This window comes from Monodelphis domestica, chromosome X, assembly GCF_027887165.1.
Source record: "Monodelphis domestica isolate mMonDom1 chromosome X, mMonDom1.pri, whole genome shotgun sequence".
Classification (NCBI taxonomy): domain Eukaryota; kingdom Metazoa; phylum Chordata; class Mammalia; order Didelphimorphia; family Didelphidae; genus Monodelphis; species Monodelphis domestica.
The window spans coordinates 2,150,113-2,173,045 of record NC_077235.1 but is presented as its reverse complement, the minus strand read 5'-3'; the positions used below and the strand labels follow the sequence as shown (position 1 = coordinate 2,173,045).

At 39.9% G+C, this 22,933-nt stretch overlaps 1 protein-coding gene across 9 annotated transcripts in view; it reads right to left on the bottom strand.

Annotated features, from left to right (window-relative positions):
• DLG3 (discs large MAGUK scaffold protein 3) overlaps window positions 1-22,933 on the bottom strand; it is a 107,581-nt gene that overhangs the window by 64,534 nt on the left and 20,114 nt on the right. The window lies entirely within an intron of this gene.

Sequence of the window (22,933 nt, the reverse complement as noted above, 5' to 3'; positions counted from 1 at the left end):
CCCACAACTGTCCAATTGCTATTCTTAACGTCTGAGGTTCATCGTATCATTTTTATGCTCAAAAAAGTTATCTAGGATCAAACTCAAATTACTCTGTTGGATATTGAAAGATCTTCGGCAGGGTAGCTCCTGCCCATCTTTTAAAATTGATTGCACATACTCTATTGTTCATTCCAACTAGCTATTCTATCTCCTACTTCCATGCCTTTGCCCAGGTCACCGTCCCCAGGCTTGGAAGGCCCTTCCCACATCCTCCTAGAACCCCTTCAAGGTTCTACTCAGGTGGGGCCTCTTAGAGCAGAAACCGATTCCTCCATTTGTTAATGTTTTCCTCACTCCCTCCAAATCATTTTGCCAGAATTCTGATAGGATTTGTCTTTGCTTGTGGGCAGGCCCATTTCTTGCCTCTGAATCCCCAGCTTTTGGGGTTTTGTTGTTTTAAAGGGGGGTCACCAATGGGGCCAGACCAGACCCATGATCTGGGGAGTCAATGGAGTTGCCTCTTCTACCAATGAATGCATGTAGTTGGTCTTTAGAGTCATCAAGAGGTGGCATGAGGCATGAGAAGGTGCACAGAGGCAGGACCTGAGTACAGGCCATTCAGACTCTCATATGCCACATGGCCCCTCACTTAATAAATAAATGCTTGCTGAACTGACTGTTGACAAACAGGGCCAACCCTCCTAATGGAGAATCCTGAGGACAAATCAAACAAAACAGTCAAAAGCCAGTCTACTACCTTGTAGAACCCAAAATCACTCAGCTCAACACACCGGCCCTCCTAAAGGCAAAGCGTGTGCTTTTCTCCAAAACGGAGAAAACTGAAGTTATGTTTTATATGTAAGAGAACTGGACACAGACGAAAGGTGCTCAGCCCTGAAATCCTGAGAGCATGTGGGGCGGGCTTCCCAACTCCGAGGTCATCTATTCTGTCCTGTTCCATTATGGATCCCAAACTGGCTTAGAAACAGAAAACAAAAGGCAGGAACAAGCAGGCGATTTTCTGAATGGAGAAGCCTAAGGGTCCCCACAATCCCTCTGAGACCAGGGTTCTCATTGAAGAAAACCGCCAAAGTCTGCTGCTGATTGGTATAATGAAATGCCAAGTCAATAGTAATAAACTGCAAGGTCTCTGGAGGCTATGTGAGTAGCTCTGACACAAAGATGAGGAAAAACCATCGGAACCATATTCTTCCAAGATAGAGAGTACGGAGAGAAACCAGAATGCACAATTCTGTCTGGTCCCAAACCAGGATTCAGCCCCACTGGAGAGAGAGACAATTCCGATCACTCCATTTAGGAACAGATCTAGGGAGAGAAGGGAAATGGAGACATGCAAAGAAACAGAAAAAACAACTAGGTTTAAGACTGCCACCCCAGCTGCTAAGACTCCACCTAGTTCTAGGTAACCTGGTCAGAGACAGAGCCTGGAGCAAGAGCAGAGTGGCAGGAATCCCAGCTCAAATAGTTAAATGGTCAGAATTTGCTCAAAGACCTTCTGCTGGGAGAAAGGAGAGATAAGCATCCAGAATGACAGGGATGGAAACAAGCAGAGACTTAAGGAGATCTGATAAGGAACCCGGCTTCCATTCATTCTGTTTGAGGAAAGGGTGAAAGAAAGCAGCCTGGAGATAGCGGGATCCTAACCAGGGGGCTCCAGGGGAAAAGAAAGCTCAAGAGTGAACACATAAAACAAAAGACTAAAAGATGACCTTGGCAAAAGAAAACATGGGGACTTCTTAAAATCCTGAATAAGAATATTATAAAGCTGACATTTCTACAGACTGACTGTAAGTCACAAAATACTTTCTATCCAAACACCCTGGATACTGTGGTTTAACAACTAACTAATTTTCTAGAACAGCAGCTCAGGCTTTTTGCTCACTCAGAGGAAGCTATGATAATACTCCATTTTACAGGCAAAGAAACTGAGGTTCAGTAGTGAAGCACCATCTCCAAAGTCACATAGCTGGAATGTAGATCCAAAACTCTTTCTCACTACATAGCTCTACCCTGAATAGCATGTAAACTTTCTCTGCCCGATATAAAATATAGTGCCCAGGACAATACAAAGGAAACAGTATACCGTGAGATTCGGCTACCCTGGACCTCCCATTTTCCTTCAACTCTGGACTTGAGACAGATCATAATCTACTCCAGTATTTTCCCCAGTTGTGCTCCAGGGAACTCTGGAATGGATATACCTATTTAGAGTTGGAGAAATCTTGGAAGCCATCTAGTCCAAATCCCTCATCTTAAAGATGTGGAACTAAGGCCCATGGAAGGGAAGAGATGTGTCCAGGTCACACAGGAAGTAACAAAGAAGGGATTTTAACCTAGAACCAGGGTTCTTTCCATTACGCCTCACCATATAACATTCATTTTTATGTGAATTCAGAATTCTTGGGATTTACACCTATTTTCCTGACATGAGACTAGATAAAATTTATTCCCCACTTTCCATTGACTAGCCCTTATATAAGTATGGGTTCCATCAATATAGCTTAAGCCCTCAAGTGCCCAATGGGCAAATGATGACCCCCTAGAGTCCTTGTGTTAGAGAACTGTGCTAGAGGGGAGCACTCAGAGTCCTCTCTGTGGGCACCCCCGCAGTCACCCCAGCACAGAATTCACCAGAGTTTGTTACTAGAAAGCCAGAAGGATACAAGGCAAGGCTGCTTCCCTTCCCCTCTCCACGCAGTTTGGGCACTGCCTCTAAAAGGTTCACCATCACTGCCCTAGACTCACCAGCATTCTCACCATTCTTGCTTGCTATTCTTTACCCTGAACACATTCTGGCGTCAACCAAACCAAAGTCCATGCTCCTAGATCTGGAATGCTGACCCAAATCACCAAAAAGCTTTTCGTCCCTTCTTTGTCTTGGCAAATAAGAAGAAACTTTTCTTCAACTCAACAAGGCATTATTTTAGCCACCTGTACAATAGTCTACAAAAGTTAAAGCATAAAGAGAGTGACTTGTTCCAGAACAATCTTAATTTTAAAAATAGAGGAACTTTCCTAGAGTAACAATGGGCCTCCAAACATCCTGAAGAACAAAACTAACAAACTATATTAGAAAGGAATCATTATCAAAGAGCCTCGTTATCCAGTTATCACACTGGCCTAGAAAAACGTACAACAATTATTTTCATCAATATTGCCATTCCAAATAGCCATAAACTATCCCCAACTAAACATCAAATTGGGAATCCTGAAAGTCAAAAGCCAGATCAATAAAATCGAATTAACATATAAAACAGAGTTGGTTTTATGAAAAAAAAATCAACAAAATAGATAAACCATTGGCCAATATGAATAAAAAAGGGAGAAGAATATAAAATCGCAAGCATTAAAGATTAAAAGGATGAATATAGCACTAAGGCAGAGGACACTAAAACAATTATTAGGAGTTATTTTGCTTAATTACATGCCAACAAATTTAACAATGTAAGTAAAATGGAAGACTGCTTACAAAAATATAAACTGCCTAGACTACCAGAGGAGGAAACGGAATATTTAAATAAACCTGTTTTAGAAAAAGAAATTGCACAGGCCATAAATGAACTTCCTAAAATAAAACCCTTCAAGACCAGATGGATTCACAAAGAAATTCTACCAAACATTTAGAGATCAATTAATTCTGATAGTAAATAAATTATTTGAAATAATAGGTAAAGAAGTATTATCAGACTCCTTTTATGATACTGCTGCTGATACTAAAACCATGAAGGGCAAAAACAGATAAAGGAAATCACAGACTAATTTCATTAACAAACCTGAATGCAAAAATCCTAAATAAAATACTAGCTAAGAAACTACAACAGTACATCACCAAGATTATACCTTGTGGCCAAACAGGATTTATACAAGGAATGCAAGGATGGTTTAATATAAAGCTATGTAGATCTAATTATAATCTAACCTAATATATAATAATAAAATCAACATAATTGATTATAGCAGTAACAAAAATCATGTGATTATATCAATAGTTGCAGAAAAAGCCTCTGACAAAATACAACATTCATTCCTATTAAAAATCTGGAAGGTATAGGTACTGATGGATTTTTCTTAAAATGATCTGAAGCAATGACCTAAAACCATCAGCAAGTATGATTTGTAATTGGGATAAGAAGCCTTCCCAATAGGATCAGGGGTGAAACAAAGATGCCCATTCTCAGCAATATTATTTAATATCATATTAAAATGCTACCAATAGCAATAAGAAAAAGAAATTGAAGGAATCAGAATGGGCAACAAGGTAATAAAACTATCTCCTTTTGCAAACAATATGATGGTATACGTGGAAAATGCTGGCGATTTAACTAAAAAGTTAGTTCAAACGATCAATAATTTTAGCACATTAGCAGGATATAAAGCAAACCTGCATAAATCATTAGTATTTTTTATATATGAGCTAACAAAGTCCTGCAAGAAGATTAAATTAAAATAGCCACAGACAGGATAAAATATCTGGGAGTATACCTGCCAAAACAAACACAGGAACTACATGAACATAATTATAAAACACTCTTAACACAAATAAGGTCAGATTTAAATATTTGGAGAAATAGTAATTGTTGTTTGTGGGTAGACAGCCAATAGAATTAAAATTAGAATCCTAGCTAAGCTAATCTACTTATTCAATGCAATCCCAATTAAATCGCCAAAAAGAATTTTATTGAGCTAGAAAAAAATAAAATTCATCTGGAAGAAGAAAATATCAAGACTATCGAGTGAATGAATGAAAAACAAAACAAAAGGAAAGGAAGGAGGTCTAGCAGTACCAAATTTTAAACTTTATTATAAAGCAGTAATTTTTTAAACTATCTGATCTGGCTAAGAAATAGAGAGGCAGGTCAGTGGAAAAGAAGAGACATAACAACCAGTAGTGTAAGATTATGGGAACCTCATATTTGACAAAAGTATAGATCCAAGTTTGGGGGATAAGAAGTCACAATTTGGTAAAAATTACTGGGACAACTGAAAGCTACTTTGGCGGAGACTAGGTATAGACCAATATCTTACACCTTTCACTAAGAGTATTATTTGTAATTGGGATAAGAAGTATAAATATAAGTATATAAATATAATTGGGATAAGAAGATAAAATGGGTACAGGACCTAGACACAAAAGGAGCTACCACAAGCAAATTAGGAGAATAGAGAACATATTACCTATTGGGTTTATGCACAGGAGAGGAATTTAGGAGTAAATAAGAGATGGTGAACATTGTGGAATATAAAATGGATAATTTTGATTACATTCAATTAAAAAGTTTCTGTACACAAAAAAAACCAATATAGCCAAGAGTAGAAGGGAAGCAGAAAATGGGGGGGGGGGAGTATAGACAGTTTCTCAGATAGAGGTCTCATATGTAATATATATGGGGAACTTTGCCAAATTTATGGGAATAAGAGCCATCCCTCAATTGATAAATGGCCAAAAGATATGAAAAGACAGCTTTTGGATGAAGAAATCAATGCTAATCACAGCAAAAGAAGGAACTGTTGGAGTCTTATTGCAGATCAAAGCATGCCATCTTCCACTATATTTCCTTCATGAGTTTTTTTTTATTGTATGTGTGATATATGTCTTTTATCACAAGCAATATGGAAATATGTTGGGGGCAGCTGGGTGGCTCAGTGGATGGAGAGCCAGGCCTAGAGATGGGAGGTCCTAGGTTCAAATCTGGTCCCAGACACTTCTCAGCTGTGTGACCCTGGGCAAGTCACTTGACCCCCATGGCCTAGCCCTTACCACTCTACTGCCTTGGAACCAATACACAGTACTGGTTCCAAGACAGAAAGTGAGGGTTTAAAAAAATGGAAATATGTATTGCATGAAAACACTAGGATAACCTACACCGCCTCAGGGAGGAGGGGAGAGAGGAAGAAAATCTAAATTTTAAAATGTCAGAAAACAATCATCAAAAAATTGTTTCTACATGTAACTGAAAATACTAATTAGAGAAATACAAATCAAAACAACTCGGAGATATCATCTCACACCTATCGAATTGGTTAAAATGACAAATGTTGGAGGTAAATGTGGGAAAATGGGGACTGTTGGTAGAACTGTGAATCAATCCAACCATGTTGGAGAACAATCTGAAGAATTACACCCAGAGACTTATAAAACTGTGTATACCCTTGGTCCCAGAAATATCATTGCTGGGTCCGTTTCCCAAGGAGATCAGAGGAAAAAAAAAGGAAAAGAATCTGTATGTTGCAAAGCATTTATTATAGCAGCTTTCTTTGTGGTGGCAAAGAACTGGAAATCAAGAGGATGTCCATCAGTTAGGGAATGGCTAAACAAACTGGTATACGATTGTGATGGAATATTACTGCGCCATAAAAACAACAAGCCAATTCATTTTTAACAACTTGGAGAGACCTACATAAAGTAGGGAGGAGCAAAATGAGAATGCATATAAATTATATAGAATGAATATTGGAGGGATAACAGTCCACCTCCAGAGAATGTGTCTTTTGTGTTTCTGTTCTTTCAGTTCAATCTATGTACACGTAACTTTTTGTTGAGCGATTACTTTCTATGGTGCAGGGAGGAGAGAGGGGCTGAGAGACCTGGGAATAAATTCTATTAAATAAGTCATTAAAACAACAACAACCAAATAGCCATAAGCTCCAGGCTACATAGCAGAGGAGATCAAAGGGACGGGGAACAAGGCATCCTGTCGGCACCTGGTGTAGTACAGAGGGTATTTTCAGGGAGACTACAGAGTGGATGAACTCACCTTCTATCACTTTTATGCATCTACAGAAAGCTCTATTCACTTCATCCACCTGTTCAACAGCCCACAGAACAGTGAATATTTTTTAAATGGCAGGATAGCAACTTATCTCAGAAGAGCATCTATCTGAATCTTAAAGAAAAAAAAAGATGAAACCAAGATAATGCAAGTCAATGAGCAGAGTTATGAAGCACCTACTATGTGCCAAGCATGGTGCTAAGCCATGAAATAAAAAGAAAGGCAAAAGACAGTCCCTGCCTGCAAGGAGCATCCAGTCTAATGAAGGAGACAACAAACAAAAAGCTATATTGGGGGGCAGGGGGAGGAGCATGCATTGAAGGCAGCTCAGTAGATAGAGTCCCAGGCTTAGAGAAAGGAGCCTGGGTTCAAGTCTGACGTCAGATACTTCCTAGCTGTGTGACCCTGGGCAAGTCACTTGACCCCCATTGCCTAGTCCTCACTACTCTGCTGCTTTGGAACCGATATACAGTACTTATTCTAACATGGAAGGTGAGGGCTTTCAAAAAATAAAAGCTACATATGAACAAGCTAGAGACAGGACAACCTGAAGATAGTAGATAGAGGGAGGGCACTAGCATTGAGGGAAATCAGCAAAGTCTCCTTGTAGGAAGTAGGATTTAAGCTGGGGCTCATTCCTCTCCAGGCTGCACCTCAGCCCCAGAAAGCACTTCATCCTGGAGGCTCACTCTTGCCCTGGACTTTACACATGGAAGCTTCTTTGTCTCTCTGTTTGGGTGGCTCCTCCCAAAAGCTACATGTAAGGTCACCCAGGCTGTGCTTGGACTTTTTTGCTCATACCCCAGTGCCTCCTTTAGTCCTTGAGGGTAGAGGCTAGCTTTTGATCTGCTCCCATTTGTACTCTTTGGGCTTATCACAGTGCCTGGACATAGAAGATGCTTCATCAAGCCTTTCTGACTTGTCTTGAAGGAAGCTGGGGAGACCAGAGGCAGAGATGAGGAGGGAAAGGGGATGGCTAGTGAAAATGCACAGGATTAAAAGATGGAGTGGAAGGAATAGCCAATGGGCAAGTACCACTGGACTGAAGAGCCTGTGAGAGCAGTAAGGTATAAGAAGACCAAAAAGGTAGGAGGAAGCCAGGTTATGAACTGAAGACTACAAAATGGGAGATAAAAAGGTTTGGAAGAACCACTGTGATTACAGAGAGGGGAAGTGGATAAGTTGCCTTGCCACAGCTGACATCATGGAACCTAAATTTGGAGTGGACCCAGGCATGACAGTTTACTGATTTTCTACAGTTCCATTGGGCATAATGGTTTCAAGAATGAAGGCACGGAAAGACTGGTGATTGGATAAAGGAGCCAGGAATTCAAGAGGACAGTGTATAGGAGAACTGGTTCACCAAGAGTTCAAGATGGGGAAGGGAAGAGGCTGTAGCCAGGGGTAGGAGTGACAGTCTGGGAAAGAGCTATGGGTTGGAGGGACGGGAAGTCAGTCTCCACCTATGAAAAGGGTTAGCGATCATAAGGAAAAGGGAAAGATGGAATAAGAAAAGATTGATCCAATAAAGAATCTCAGAGTTCATAAACACAGAAGATAGCACTTGAAGGCAATGGCAAGATCAAGGGATGGTCATCTGTGTGGGTAGCCCAGGTGGGGTGGAAGGGAAGATCATGGGAAATGAGTAAAATGACATGTTGGAGAGACTATGTTTGTTTAAGTCCACTAAGATGAGGAAAGAGAGAAAGACTGTGAGTCATACACTGAGTCATGGAGGAAAGAAAGGGAGGGGGGGCAGGTAGCAAGAGATAACAGCTACCAGAATTCTGATTAGCTGGTAAACATGAATTGAATGAACCTCAAAGCAAGAGAAATTGCAAGTGACAATGATGGGGGAGAACCAGGAAATGGCTACCAAGACAATAAGAAGATTCTACCACTCTGTGGGGAGGGGCTTGAGGAAAGGATAGCCAGAAAGACTGAGTGTCATCAGGAGAGAGTCAGAAGACAGAAGGTGGTGGAGAGGAAAATATTGAAGGTGAAAAGCAAGTTTATTACCTCTGGGGCAGGGATTCCAAAGGGCACAGTGGAAGCAATGCTGTGGGTAACCTTAGAATGTGAATGGCAGGAGTTGGGCAGAGGCGGTGGTTAGAGAATAGTTTGAATAGCAGCATCAAGGGTTCAGAATCACTGAAATGGGGAGAGTAGGATGGGGTGGGGCTTGTTCGTCATTGAATAATGAGTTTCCAAGGCAGCCAGGTAGCACAGCAGATAGAGAGCTCCAGGCTTGAAATTAATTGAGAGGACCTGGCTTCAAATTCTGACCTCAGATACTTCCTAGCTATGTGACCCTGGGCAAGTCACTTTACCCCCACAGCCTAGCCCTTCTGTCTTAGAACTGATGCTAAGACCAAAGGTAAGAGTTTAGAATGTAAAAAAAGAGTGAGTTTCAGCAGGTTCTCGATATCCTGGGAGTTCAGTCACAGGGTGGAATTTTCTCAGGCCAGTAAAGCAGAAAAGTATAGCTCTGTAAAGGGCAGGCTCAAGTGAAGGGACAAGTGGGGAACTTGGTTGGTGTTAACAATAGCAGGACCTGGAAAGCCCCTAGAACAGTATTAATCAATGCACACTTAGTAGGTGCTTACTAGGCACTGGACTGAAACCCAGGGATACAAAGAAAAAAGCAAAAAGTCACGGAGCATAAGCAAATTTGTTCCAGTGCAAAAGACATCGAAAGAGTAGGCACAAGATACCGATGAAGCAGATGGAAAGAAACCTTAGAGGGAAAGGCCCTGGGAAGCAGAGAAGAGTGGGGGGAAACCTACTACTAAAGCTGATGCTTGAGCAGAATCTTAAAGGAAGATGGAGATTTTAAGAGACAGAGGTAAGGAAGGCAAGTCTTCCAGGCATGGGGGACAGCCAAGGCAAAGGCACAGAGATGGGAAATGGTGTGGTGTCATGTGTGAGTGACAGTAAGTAGACTAACGTGGTAGAGTTGTGGGAAGACAAGACAGGGCCAGGTGTGAGCAGCCCGAAATGCCCAACAGAGGCATTTCTATTTGATTGAGTGGGAGCTGGGGGAATGATCTAGTCTTGCCTTCACATGAGAAAAGTCACTCAGGCAGCTTACAGAGGACAATAGACTGCCTAGTGCAGGGAGAGTCTAATTAGAAGACATTTGGAATTCGGGAAATAAAGTGACTAAATGTAGCAGTCCAGCCCATAGGCATTATGAGGAGACAAGGATTGTGAGTGAGCACATGGCCATCCTGCGCATGGCAATAAGTTTTATTGCCAGCGTGGCTAAAGTTTAGGCGCGAAACCTTGCTTTCCTTTGTCTCACTCTCCCGGGGATAATAACCCCACCTTTACCTTGTCATAAGTTGCAATTATCCAATGGTAATACCCAGGTAACTCATCCATATGCATTGAGGTATCATGTAACTGTTCAATATGTATTGAGCTCATTTGTATACCAAAGATAATAAATTAACGAGCCGCAGCCAGCCCGCCCACTTGGAGGACATCCACAGGTTTGCAAAGGAGCATCTTCTCCCCTTTCTCTCTCCTCTCTATCTTTCTCTGGTCTTTAGGCCAGGCCTGCCTTACTTCCTCTCTCTCTCTCCTAATGCTACCTAGCATTATCTACCTCCTTTAGTTTCTGATCTCCTTTCCATCTGAGCTAGCATTATCCTCTGACCAGTGCAGTGTTAAATTGAGACCATTGGGTGAGTCAGCCTGGATAGCAACACCCAGTGGTCGGAGCAGCTGTGGCTCTTATAAATGATAATTGTTTACTGACTCAATTATTTACATCTCTAAAGTCGGCTCGTTTACGCCCTTCGCGGGATCTAAAACTTCTTCCATATCTCTATCTTCTCTCCTTGCAGCCTCTCGCGGCCCGGGAGGCTGTACTAAACATTCACACCCTTTGACCCAGACGTTACACTGCAAGGCAAAAAGAAAGGCCCACAAATAGCCAAACATTGATAGTAGCACTTTTCGTGTTAACAAAAAATGGAAAATAATGTAGATGTCTATAATGACTAAGTAAATTGTGATACATAAATGTGATGGATTATCATGCTGTAAAAATGATGGATGAGATTCATACAGAAGCCTGGTAAGACCCAGGAACTGATTAAAAAAACTGAGGTAAACAGAGCCAGGAATGGCTAATGTAGCTAATGATTATAATAATGGAAATAACAACCACAAACCAACTGAAAATGCAAGCTGCAAAATTAGAAAGAACTTGGGCTGCAAAGAAGACCTGGGAGGACGTGTGGATCCACGAGTGTGATGACACACAAAACGTTAGATTGGGAGGGGGGCATGGCGACTGTTTGCCAGCTTTTCCCCACCTTTAAATGTTTAAATTTAAAGGAATTTTTAAAAAGCTCTGTTATATGGGATGACACTTTAGAAGTGCGGATGAATAGAGGGGGAAACGTAGGTAAAGTAAAAACAAAATATAGCAATAAGAATCTATGTGTTTTTTTAAGCCCTCACCTTCCATCTTAAGAGTCAATACTGTGTATTGGCTCCAAGGCAGAAGAGCAGTGAGGGCTAGGCCATGGGGATCAAGTGACTTGCCCAGGGTCACACAGCTGGGAAGTGTCTGAGGCCAGATTGGAACCCAGGAGCTCCCGTCTCTAGGCCTGGCTCTCCACCCACTGGGACATCCAGCTGCCCCAGAATCTATGTTTTTAAAAGAAGACTCCTGCAATCATCCAGGTAAAAGAAGAGAATTTCAACTAGGGTGATAGCTAGGAGAGTGGAAAGTTGGTCTAAGAATGGGGAAAATAACAGAGGTTTGAATCATGCATTAGGTAATGAATCCAAACAAAGTAATAAAAAGAAGGCAGGGAGTGAGAACATTCAAAGTGGATCCTAACATCAACTCCAATATTGTCCTTAATTGACAAACAAAAGATGAAGTTGGGGGTGCAACCCGTAGGTCCTTCTTTTTCGTTTCCTTCTCCCCTCCCCTCACAGCATGTATGCTGGCTTGCATTCTGGGTGGGCATGCACTGAGCTAGGTTTATAAAGCATTGTATTACGTTTTCTCATTTGAACTTCACCACAATCCTGTAACTAGCCCCATTGTACAGACAAAGAAGCTGACTGGACAATGCTTGGATCTGAACCCAAGGCAGGACTCAAAACTCAGCACTCAGACCAATATATCATGGTACCTCTCTGAGAAAAGAGGTCCATGGCCCCCTGAGGTATCTGTGGACAAATATCATGGGGTCCATAAACTTGGATGGGGAAAAAAGTCATCTTTCTTTTCACTAACCTCTAAACTGAAATTTACATTTGCTTTAATCATACATTTTCCATCAATGATAAACTCTACCGTAAGTGGCATTAGACTACACAAGGGTCCATAACACAAAAAGAAGTGAAGAATCCCTGCTCTAGAGGATGAGACATTTTCCCAGCCTAAGATCATTTAGGAGGTAAGCATGAGAGGCTTGTGACACCAGAGTGGAAGCTATCCAGATCATAGCACACACAGTGGCTGCAGCAGTAGCTTTGGGAGCTCTCAGGCCAGAGATGGTTAAGGGGCTCAGCCAACTAATCCAAGAGAGATTACAAGAGACCTTTTGCTACCAGTGACTGGCAGCTCTGCTGCCCACACCAGTTCTGGGATACAGTTCCAGGGTGGAGAGGAATGCTGGTGGTTGGTCACAAGGGAGCAAGGGTCTTCATCAAAGTTCCAGGGCCAAGAAGAGCACTAGTGCTTATGGCTGCAGGGGAGTAGGGGCCCTTCCTGGGTAAAGACCAGAGCTCAGACTAGGAGAGAGTAACTACACATCTTCCATGGTAACTCCACCTTAGAAGCATCAAAAACTTAACAGACCCCCAGGACAAGCTCTGAAAACAGCAGCCCCAGAAAGCATGATGCTTGGGACAGAGCCTATCCACCTCCAGGTAAGCAGAGTCCAACTTTTTTAAGTTAAGAAATAGGCTGAAAAAAATGAGCAAACCACAAAAATAGAACTTGACAATAAAAGGCTACTATGGTGGAAGGAAGACCAAGACTCAAACTCAAAAGAAAACAACAATGTTAATGCAACTATAAGCAAAGTATCAAAGAAAATAGCTAACTGAATCCAAAGCAAACAAGAATTCCTGGAAGCATTAATGAGATAAGAGTCATTGTGGAAAAATTGGGAGGATGCAAGAAAATTACGAAAACTTGGTAAAAGAGGCAAAAAAAAAACCCTGAAGAAAATAACACTGTAAAAAACAGAATTGGTCTAATGGTAAAAGAGACCCAAAATCCATTGAAGAAAAGAACTCATAAAAAAGCAGAATTGGGGGGCAGCTGGGTAGCTCAGTGGATTAAGAACCAGGCCTAGAGACAGGAGGTCCTAGGTTCAAATCTGGCCTCAGACACTTCCCAGCTGTATTGATTCCAAGACAGAAGGTAAGGGTTTAAAAAAAAAAAGCAGAACTGGCCAAATTGGGGGGGGGGGGGGTTGAGGTATAAAAGTTCATGGAAGAAAATAATTCCTTAAAAATTAGACTTAGCCAAGTAGAAGCTAATGACTCCATGAAACATCAAAAAACAATAAAATAAAGTCAAAATAATGGTGAAAAAATAGAAGAAAATGTGAAATTATTCATTAGAAAAACAACTGACCTAGAAAATATTGAGGAGAGATCATTTAAGAATTATTGGACTACCAAAAAGCCATGATCAAAAAAAGAGCCTAGCTATCATCTTTCAAGAAATTATACAGGCAAAGTCATATAGTCATATGAAAAAATGTTCTAAAATCATTACTGATTAGAAAAATGAAAACAAAAAATTATTCTAAAAATATCATCTCACATCTGTCAGACTGGCTAAAATGACAAAAGTGTAAAATGACAAATATCGGAGGGGATGTGGAAAAAATGGGGACACTAATACACCATCAATGTGAAGTGGTCGAACCATTTTGGAGAGCAATTTGGAATTGCACACAAAGTTATAAAACTGTATATACCCAAGGAGATCAAATTAAAAAGGGAAAGAACCTATATGTTCCAAAATATTTATAGCAGTTCTCTTTGTAGTGGCAAAGAACAGGAAGTTGAGAGGATGCCCATCAATTGGGGAATGGTTGAACAGGTTGTGGCATATGGTTGTGATAGAGTACTATGGCACCACAAGAAATGATAAGCATGTTAATTTTTAAAAAATGGAAAGCCCTACATGAAATTATGAAAAGCAGAATGAGTTGAACTAAGGGAACACTATATACAGCTATAGAATTAAACTTTGAAGAATAATTTGCAAATATCCACCTCCCGAGAAATATATACATTTTTCTGTCAAGTGATACCTTCTCCAGTGTGATGAGGGGAGGGAGGGAAGGAGGGAGATACTTAGGGATTTTATTTTATTGGGGGGGGGAGATTTTATTTAATTAGTTAATTTGGAATATTTTCCCCATGGTTACAAGATTCATGTTCTCACCCTCCCCTCCCTCAACACCCTCCTGTAACTGACATGCAATTCTGCTGGGGTTTACATGTGTCATTGATCAAGACCTAATAACATATTATTGATAATACTATTGATAACACACTAGAGTGATCATTTAGAGTCAACATTTCCAATCATATCCCCATCCACCCATGTGATCAAGTAGTTGTTTTTCTTGTGTGTTTCTGCTCCCACAGTTCTTTCTCTGAATATGGATCGTGTTCTTTCTCATGGATGCCTCCAAGTTGTTTAGGGTCACTGCAATAATCTTATTAAATAGATATTAGATATAATCTTGTTAGACCTTCAGCTCCACAACAACTTTGCCTTAATGAGCTTTGTGCTTATTTTAATAAATGGTTGCTGAATGAGCTTTTGAGGAGAGGTTTAGAAATAGTCCTACCAAGTCACATACTAACTTCACTTTATTTTCCTGATTATATTGTCTAGGCTCGACCGTCAAATGCTAAGAGAGTTGGAACAGAATTCTTCCACCCTCTGGGTGAACAATCAATTTCAGGTCTTTGGGTAAAGTGTTCAAGAGGTCATTTTAACTACTGAGATTTTATGAAAAGTAGTATCATTCAACTAGAAATAGTGAAACATCTGGATTCAGTGATGCTTGTTAAAGAAGCGATACTTTTTTAACAGTAATAGCTTCTCTCTGTATGGAAGCAATATGTTCTTCCTTTCTTTTTTTTTAAAATTTTCTTTATTTTATTCAAATAACAAATCTACACATCGGTTTTCCAAAGTTACATGATTCCATTGTCTCTCTTCCCTCTCCTGTAGCTGACAAGCAATTCCACTGGGTTTTACATGTATTATCACTCAAAACCTATTTCCACATTGTTCATTTTTTATAATAGAGTAATCCTTTAAAACCAAGACCCCAAATCATATATATGCCCGAATAAACAAGTGATAAATCACATTTTTTTTCTACATTTCTACTCCCACAGTTATTTCTCTAGCTGTGGTAGCATTCTTTTCATAAATCCCTCAGAACTGTCCTAGAACATTGTATTGCTAGTAGCAAAGTCTATTACATTTGATCATCCTACAATGTTTCAGCTACTGGGTATAATGTTCTCCTGGTTCTACTTATTTCAGTCCACATCAGTTCATGTAGGTCCTTCCAGTTCTCATAGAAATCAATCATTTCTTATAACACAATAGCATTCCATCACCAACATATACCACAATTTGTTCAGCCATTTCCCAATATAGAAACATCCCCTCACTTTCCAATTTTTGCTACCACAAAAAGCTCAGCTATACATATTTTTGTACAAATAGGCCCATCCCCATTTTTAAAAAAATCTCTTTGGGATACAGACCTCATAATGATATTACTGGATCAAAAGGCATGGTTTCTTTTAAAAACCTTTGAGCATAGTTCCAAATTGCCTTCCAGTATAGTTGGATCAACTCATAACTCCCCCAGCAATGCATTAGTGTCCCAATTTTGTCACATCCCCTCCAACATTTATCACTTTCCTTTACTGTCATATTAGCCAATCTGCTAGGTATGAGGTAGTATCTCAGAGTTGTTTTGATTTGCATCTCTGTAATAAGGAGGGATTTAGAACATTTTTTCATATGATTACCGATAGCTTTGATTTCTTCCTCTGAGAACTGCCTATTCATATCCCTTGACCTTTTGTCAATTGGGGAATTGCTTGGTTTCTTATAAATTTGACTTCGTTTTTATATATTTGAAAAATGAGATCTTTATCAGAGAAATTTGTTATAAAATTTTTTCCCAGTTTGTTGCTTCCCTTCTATAATCTTGTTTTCATTAGTTTTGTTTGTATAAAACCTTTTTAATTTAATCAAAATTATCCATTTTACATCTTGTAATGTTCTCTATCTCTTGTTTGGTCTTAAATTCTTCCCTTCTCCATAGATCTGACAGGTAGACTATTCTATGTTCACCTAATTTACTTATATCACTCTTTATGTTTAAGTCATATGCCCATTTTGAACTGATCTTGGGTGTGCCATCTTGATCTAAACCTAATTTTTGTCATACTCTTTTCTCATTTCCCAGAAGGTTTTGTCAAATAGTGAGTTCTTATCCCAAAAGCTGGGATCTTTGGGTTTATCATACACTATCTTACTGAGGTCATTTACCCCTAGTCTATTCCATTAATCCACCCTTCTGTCTCTTAGCCAGTACCAGATTGTTTTGATGACCACTGCTTTAGAGTACAGTGAAAGATCTGGTACTGCTGGGCCTCCATCTATCACACTTTTTTCATTAGTTCCCTTGATATTCTTGATCTTGGTCTTCCAGGTGAATTTTGTTATTTTTTCTAGTTCTATAAAATAGTTTTTGGTAGCTTGATAGGTATGACATTCAATAAATAAATTTATTTAGGCAAGATTGTAATTTTTATTATGTTAGCCAGTCCTACCCATGAGCAATTAATGTTTTTCCAATTGTTTAGATCTAGTTTTATTTGTGTGGAAAGTGTTTTGCAGATGTGTTCACATCATTCCTGTGACTGTCTTGGCAGATAGATTCCCAAATATTTCATATTGTCTAGAGTGATTTTAAATGGAGTTTCTCTTTCTAACACTTGCTGCTGATTTTTGTTGGAAATATATAGAAATGCTGATGATTTATGTGGGTTTATCTTGTACTCTGGAACTTTGCTAAAATTATTTCAACTAGTTTTTAGTTGATTCTCTAGGAAAACCATCATATCATCCGTAAAGAGTGATAGTTTAGTTTCTTCACTGCCTACTTTGATCCCTTCAATTCCTTTTTCTTCTCTAATTGCCAAAGCTAGCATTTCTACTACTATATTATAGTGGTGATAATGGGCATCCCTGCTTCACTCCTGATCTTATTGGGAAGGCTTCTAGTTTATCCCCATTGCAGATGATACTTGCTGATGGTTTTAAATAAATACTACTTATTATTTTGAGGATGGGCCCATCTATTCCTATACTTTGTAGTGTTTTCAATAGGAATGGGTGTTGTATTTTGTCAAAGGCTTTTTCTGCATCTATTGAGATAATCATGTGATTTCTATTATTCTGATTATTGGTATGGTCAATTATGCTGATGGTTTTCCTAATATTAAACCAGCCTTGTATTCTTGGTATAAATCCCACCTGGTTGTAGTGAATAATTCTTGTGATATATTGCTGTGGTCTCCTTGCTAGTGTTTTATTTAAGATTTTTGCATCAATATTCATTGAGGAAATTGGTCTAATTTTGGTTCTATGTTTTTGGTCTTTCTGGCTTAGATATCAGCACCATATTTGTGTCATAAAAGGAATTTAGTAGAACTTCTTCTTTGCTTATTTTACCAAATAGTTTGTATAGTATTGGGATTAGCTGTTCTTTAAATGTTTGCTAGAATTCACTTGTGAACCCATCTGGCCCTGGGGATTTTTTCTTAGGGAGTTCCTTGATGACTTGTTCAATTTTCTTTTTCTGATACGGGATTATTTAAGTAGTCTATTTCCTCTTTTGTTAACCTAGGCAATTTATATTTTAGTTCTTCCTTTCAAGAGAGAGCCACTGTAAAGCTCAGGCTGAATGAGTATAAAGGTCATCTACATCCAATTCCCTTCCCTTTACAGAGAAGAAAATGGAGGCCAGGAGAGGGAAAGAGACCTGCCCAAGATTTCACCATGTTCTGCCTGTTTGTAGTCAGTAATTCTTTCTAAATGAAAAAATCACTTGAGAATAGAAAAAGTAGAAAAGCATCTCATTCTTTTTCAGCCTAGGAATAAATAGGAAAAAAGTAAAGACTGGATTATCTGTATCATCCTATAGTTTAAAATTCCTCATGCTACTTTGACCAGAAGCTTGTGTCATTCTGCTTTTTAAGCATCATATGTGATGAAAATTTTTAAATGGCAACTCTTCCAATTTTAATGAAAATAATCATATTTGTTGCTGAACTCCCCAAAGCTGGGCTGAATAAAAATGTCTGTATCTCTTGGTTCATGGGAAGTGCTCATCTCTGGAATTCATTTGCTGTAGTGAAGAACTCAGCTCTTAATGCAACCTCACAAGGGCCTGCATCAATTAGCTGTGGGAAATAAAAGAACCAAGCTATCAGTCTGTTTGCTTGTAAAACGAAGATATGAATCTTTTAAATCCCTGTCTTTAAAACATAGCCATTGCTCCAAAATGAAGCCTTGCAACTGACCTGTGGAGAATGCCTATGAAGGCATATCAAATGAGAACAAAATAACGGAAGGAAAACCAACCACTAAAAACCCAAGTCAGCTTGCTGGCCAGCAACGTAAATGTTTAGGATTCAGGGCCAATCTCTTCCAACCAAACCCGGCCCTCATCTCCTCATCCCTGAAGGAACTCCCCTAAGTAATATATCACCCCCTCAGACCTCAGCTCCCTCGCCCTGGACTAAATCAGGGCCATTCTTAACCTGAGGCCCATGAATTTATTTTTTAAAAAAGATTTCAATATACCTGGTTTCCTTTGTCATCCTACATAGTTTATTTTATGCATTTAAAAACAAGATTCTAGGGAGTCCTGAGATTTCACTAGATACTGCCAGAGGGGGCCATGACACCAAAAAGGTCAAGAACCCCTAGACTAAATGATCCCTTAACTGCTCTGAGTTAGCTCTAGTTGTCTCAGATTTAAACAGAAACAGAAGCCAAGGATTAAACTGTTTCCATCTAAGCTAATAAGCTTTTAGTGTAATGTAAAGCAACCACTGCATCTGGAATCATCAGAATCTGGATTCAAATCTTTATGGAGCCACTTAACATCATACACAATTTTGGGCCAAGCCACTTGCTGTGGGACTTAGGCTAAGTCCCTTCACCTCTCTGGCCTCAAGGTCCCTTCCCTATCAAACATGGGGGTCAGACTAGATGAGCTCTTCATCTATGCTCCTATGACACCCAGTGTCAAAATACACACATTCTTTTTTTTTGGGGGGGGAGAAGGGGGAGAGAGAGAAAGGATTTTATTTTTTAAGATATTTTATTTTACCAATTACATGTAATAATTTTCCACATCATTTTTCCGAAGTTACATGATCCAAATTGTCTCTCTCCCTCCCTTCCCTCCCCACTCCTGGAGCCGATAAGCAATTTGATCTGGGTTATGTGTGTATTATTATGCAAAATCTATTTCCATATTGTTCATTATTGTAAGAGAATGCTCAGATAAAACCAAAACCCCCAAATCAAAACCCAAGTAAACAAATGAAAAATTGTATGCTCTGATCTGCATTCCCACTCTAACCATTTCTTCCTCTGGAGGTGGAGAGTATTCTTTGTCCTAAATTCTTCAGGATTGTCCTGATCGTTGTACTGCTGAGAGAAGCTAAGTCTATCACAGTTGATCATCCCACAATATTGCTGTTACTGTGTACAACGCTCTCCTGGTTCTGCTTATTTCACTCTATCAGTTCATGGAGATCTTTCCAGCTCTTTCTGAAATCAGCCTGTTCATCATTCCTTACAGCACAGTAGTATTCCATCACCATCATACACCATAATTTGTTTGGCCATTCCTAATTTATGGACATCCTCTTAACTTCCAAATCGTTGCAACTACAAAGAGCTGCTATAAAGATTTTTGTAAAAGTAGGCCCTTTCCCCTTTCTTATGATCTCTCTCTAGGATCCAGACCTAGTAGTGCTATTACCGGATCGAAGGGTATGCATGGTCATCTAATAGCCCTTTGCACATAATTCCAAATTGCCCTCCAGAATGATTGGATCAGTTCACAACTCCACCAACAATGCATTGGTATCTCAATTTTGCCCCCCCCCCCAACATCTATCACTTTCCTTTATTGCCATATTGGCCAATCTGATAAACATGAAGTAAATACCTACATTCAAAACTGAAGACCAACAACGTATATGGCCTAGGACAACTTACTGGCCACACTGTTTGTCCTGACCCCAAGGAAGGAGTCAAGAAAGGAACAAGGAATATGTTCTCTCAGGTCAGAAATGACATGTAAGGGAACAACATAAGGCGGAGGCCAGAATGAGTGAGGAAGACTAAGGCACTGGGCAACAAGCAGTCATCAATGTGCTGATCCCTCTCACAAGCTACTCTGTGATCATCAGTTAAAAGGCTACAAAGGATTTTCTAGGTACCAGCAGCCAGGAAGCCTTCACTCTTGGAACTCTGAGATTGAAACTTCTAGAGCACAAGGGAAGACCAATACGTGCCTAAAAGTTCATGCTCCAACATTTTCCAAAGAGCTAATGGCCTACCCACTGTGCAGCATTCAACATTGTAAGAAAACAATGTCTAAGACTACTTCTAGTTTGAAAAGATGATTGATATTTGATATTCAGTGGAAAACACAGATCGGCCTCTTGAGGCCGCATCAAAAGCAATTCCACTAGAGGCATTTCTTCTGGGAAGATGTCTTTCTCTTATACATACTCTCTCTGTCTCTCTCTCTCTTGCACTGGTAAAGCATAAGTGGGTTGAAAGTGCCTTTGACCCCCATCTAAGTGATCAAAAGATTGAAATTCTTTACAAGTTATTGGCTTATATAACTACAGCAACCTAATTTTAATCCCAGACGGAGGGGCCAAATGCATTTTGACAGTACTATACCCCTTGTGAGGTTCAAAGTGTATCATCAACCACTATTTAGTAAACACTTGTTAGGTCCAGATGACTGTATAATCTTGCTTACCATCTAATTTCAGACAGGACTAGATGGTATCTCAGATAGTTTCTAGGACACAAACAGAAAAAAAAGCTCCCTCTGCCATACCCGAAATCCCCTGAGCATCACCCTCTATCGTTTTCTACTATGCTTTAGTCTGATAAGGACAAGTGTCTTCTCTTAGACAAGGCCAACCCAAGAGAGCTCACAGGTAGGATGAAAGAGCTGGATGACTGAGATCCCACTTTGGGCAAGTCCTGGATCTCTCCACCCTCTACTCACCACCTAGCCTCTCCTTACAAGAGGGCCTCCACAAAAGGAAAGGAGACAGTGGCAACTGCTAGGTCTAGTTGGATGCCACAGCAATGACACTAATGAGAATTATGTAAACATTTCACTATAGTCTACCATCTGGACTGAGCTTGAAAAAATAACAACATTCATCTGGAGAATCAAAACATCAAGAATCCCATGAGAAACGAAGGCAAAAGGTAGTAAAGAGGGGGCCCAGCAACAACAGATCTCAAACTATCTCACAAAGCAGTAAGCATCAGAACTCTTTGGCATGATTTAAAGGAGAGAGGAAAAGTGGTGGAACAGATCGAATACATAGCCTACAGAAGCAAATCAACATAGCAGCCCCTCCCAGTGTTCAGTGAACCCAAAGACTGTGACTAGTGGAGAAAGGATTCATTCTTCAGCCAAAAACTATGGGGGAAACTAGAAAGCCATGTGACAGAAATTAGTCTTACACTAATTCTCATACCATATATATACACCAAGAAAACTTATGAAGGAAATATGGCGTAGATATATAGCAAACAAATAGGAAAGGGAGTAGCTTTCCTAACTATGGAACTGGAAAGAGCCAAATAAGGACTGGTGGAGATCATCAGAGAAGAGAAAATGGACAATTCTGATTATATGAAATTGAAAACTTGTTCTTTTTTTTGTAAACAACCAAAATCAATGTAGTTATAATTACTAGAGAAATAGTGAATGGAGGGGGGGGATCTTTACAGCAAGTTTCTCTGATAAAGGTTTGACTACTACAATGTATAAGGAACTGATTGAAAAATATAGGGACAAACTTTTTTCTCTAATTGCTAAAAAGTCAAATTATATCATCAGGTAGTTCACAAATGAAAATAACTGAAGCTATCAAGAGTCATATGAGGGGGCAGCTGGGTAGCTCAGTGGATGGAGAGCCAGGCCTAGAGACGGAAGGTCCTAGGTTCAATCAAATCTGCCCTCAGACACTTTCCAGCTGTGTGACCCTGGGCAAGTCACTTGTCCCCCATGGCCTAGCCCTCACCACTCTTCTGCCTTGGAGCCAATACACAGGACTGACTCCAAGACAGAAGGTAAGGGTTTAAAAAAAAGAGTCATATGAAAACAATTCTCCAAATTGGTAAAATAAAGAAGCATTACAAATGACTGCGAGGTTTCCACAAATTTGCAGAGACGGCATAAAAGGCAAATAACAATTGTTAAAAGGGCTGTAGGAAGACAGACACACTTGTGCATTGTCTGTGGGAGAGACAGGGGCTGTTCTGGAAAGCAGTTTGCCACTATACCCAGAAAGTCACAAAATTGTACAGGCCTTTTGACCCAGCAAAATCTCTACATCAAAAAAATCAGAAAGAAAAGACCTATCTAGGTGCATGTGTATCTGCTGTTCTATTTGCCATGGCAAAGAACTGGAAACTATAAGGAAGGGTGCCAGCTGCCTGGGGGAATGGCCAAAGAAGTCATTATTATTACTATTATCCTAAGGGGTGGTTTCAGGAAGAACGAGGAGAGTAGAACCAGGAGAGGTGAGTCTCCAAGAACAACCACACTGTAAAGAAAAACAATTCTGAAAGACTTCAGAACTTTGCCAAATGACGTGAGCAGCCACGTTCCTTCCCAGAGGACTGCCAATGAAGCTGGGGCTACCTGTCTCCTGAAAGAGAGATGAGGGAGGATTTCAAGCAGCACAATGAGATGTGGTTTTTTAAAAAACTGACTGCTCCTCCGTTTTCATTGTGATACGGTGAAGGTAAATTAACTCAAGTTTCGCAAGCTTTCGGA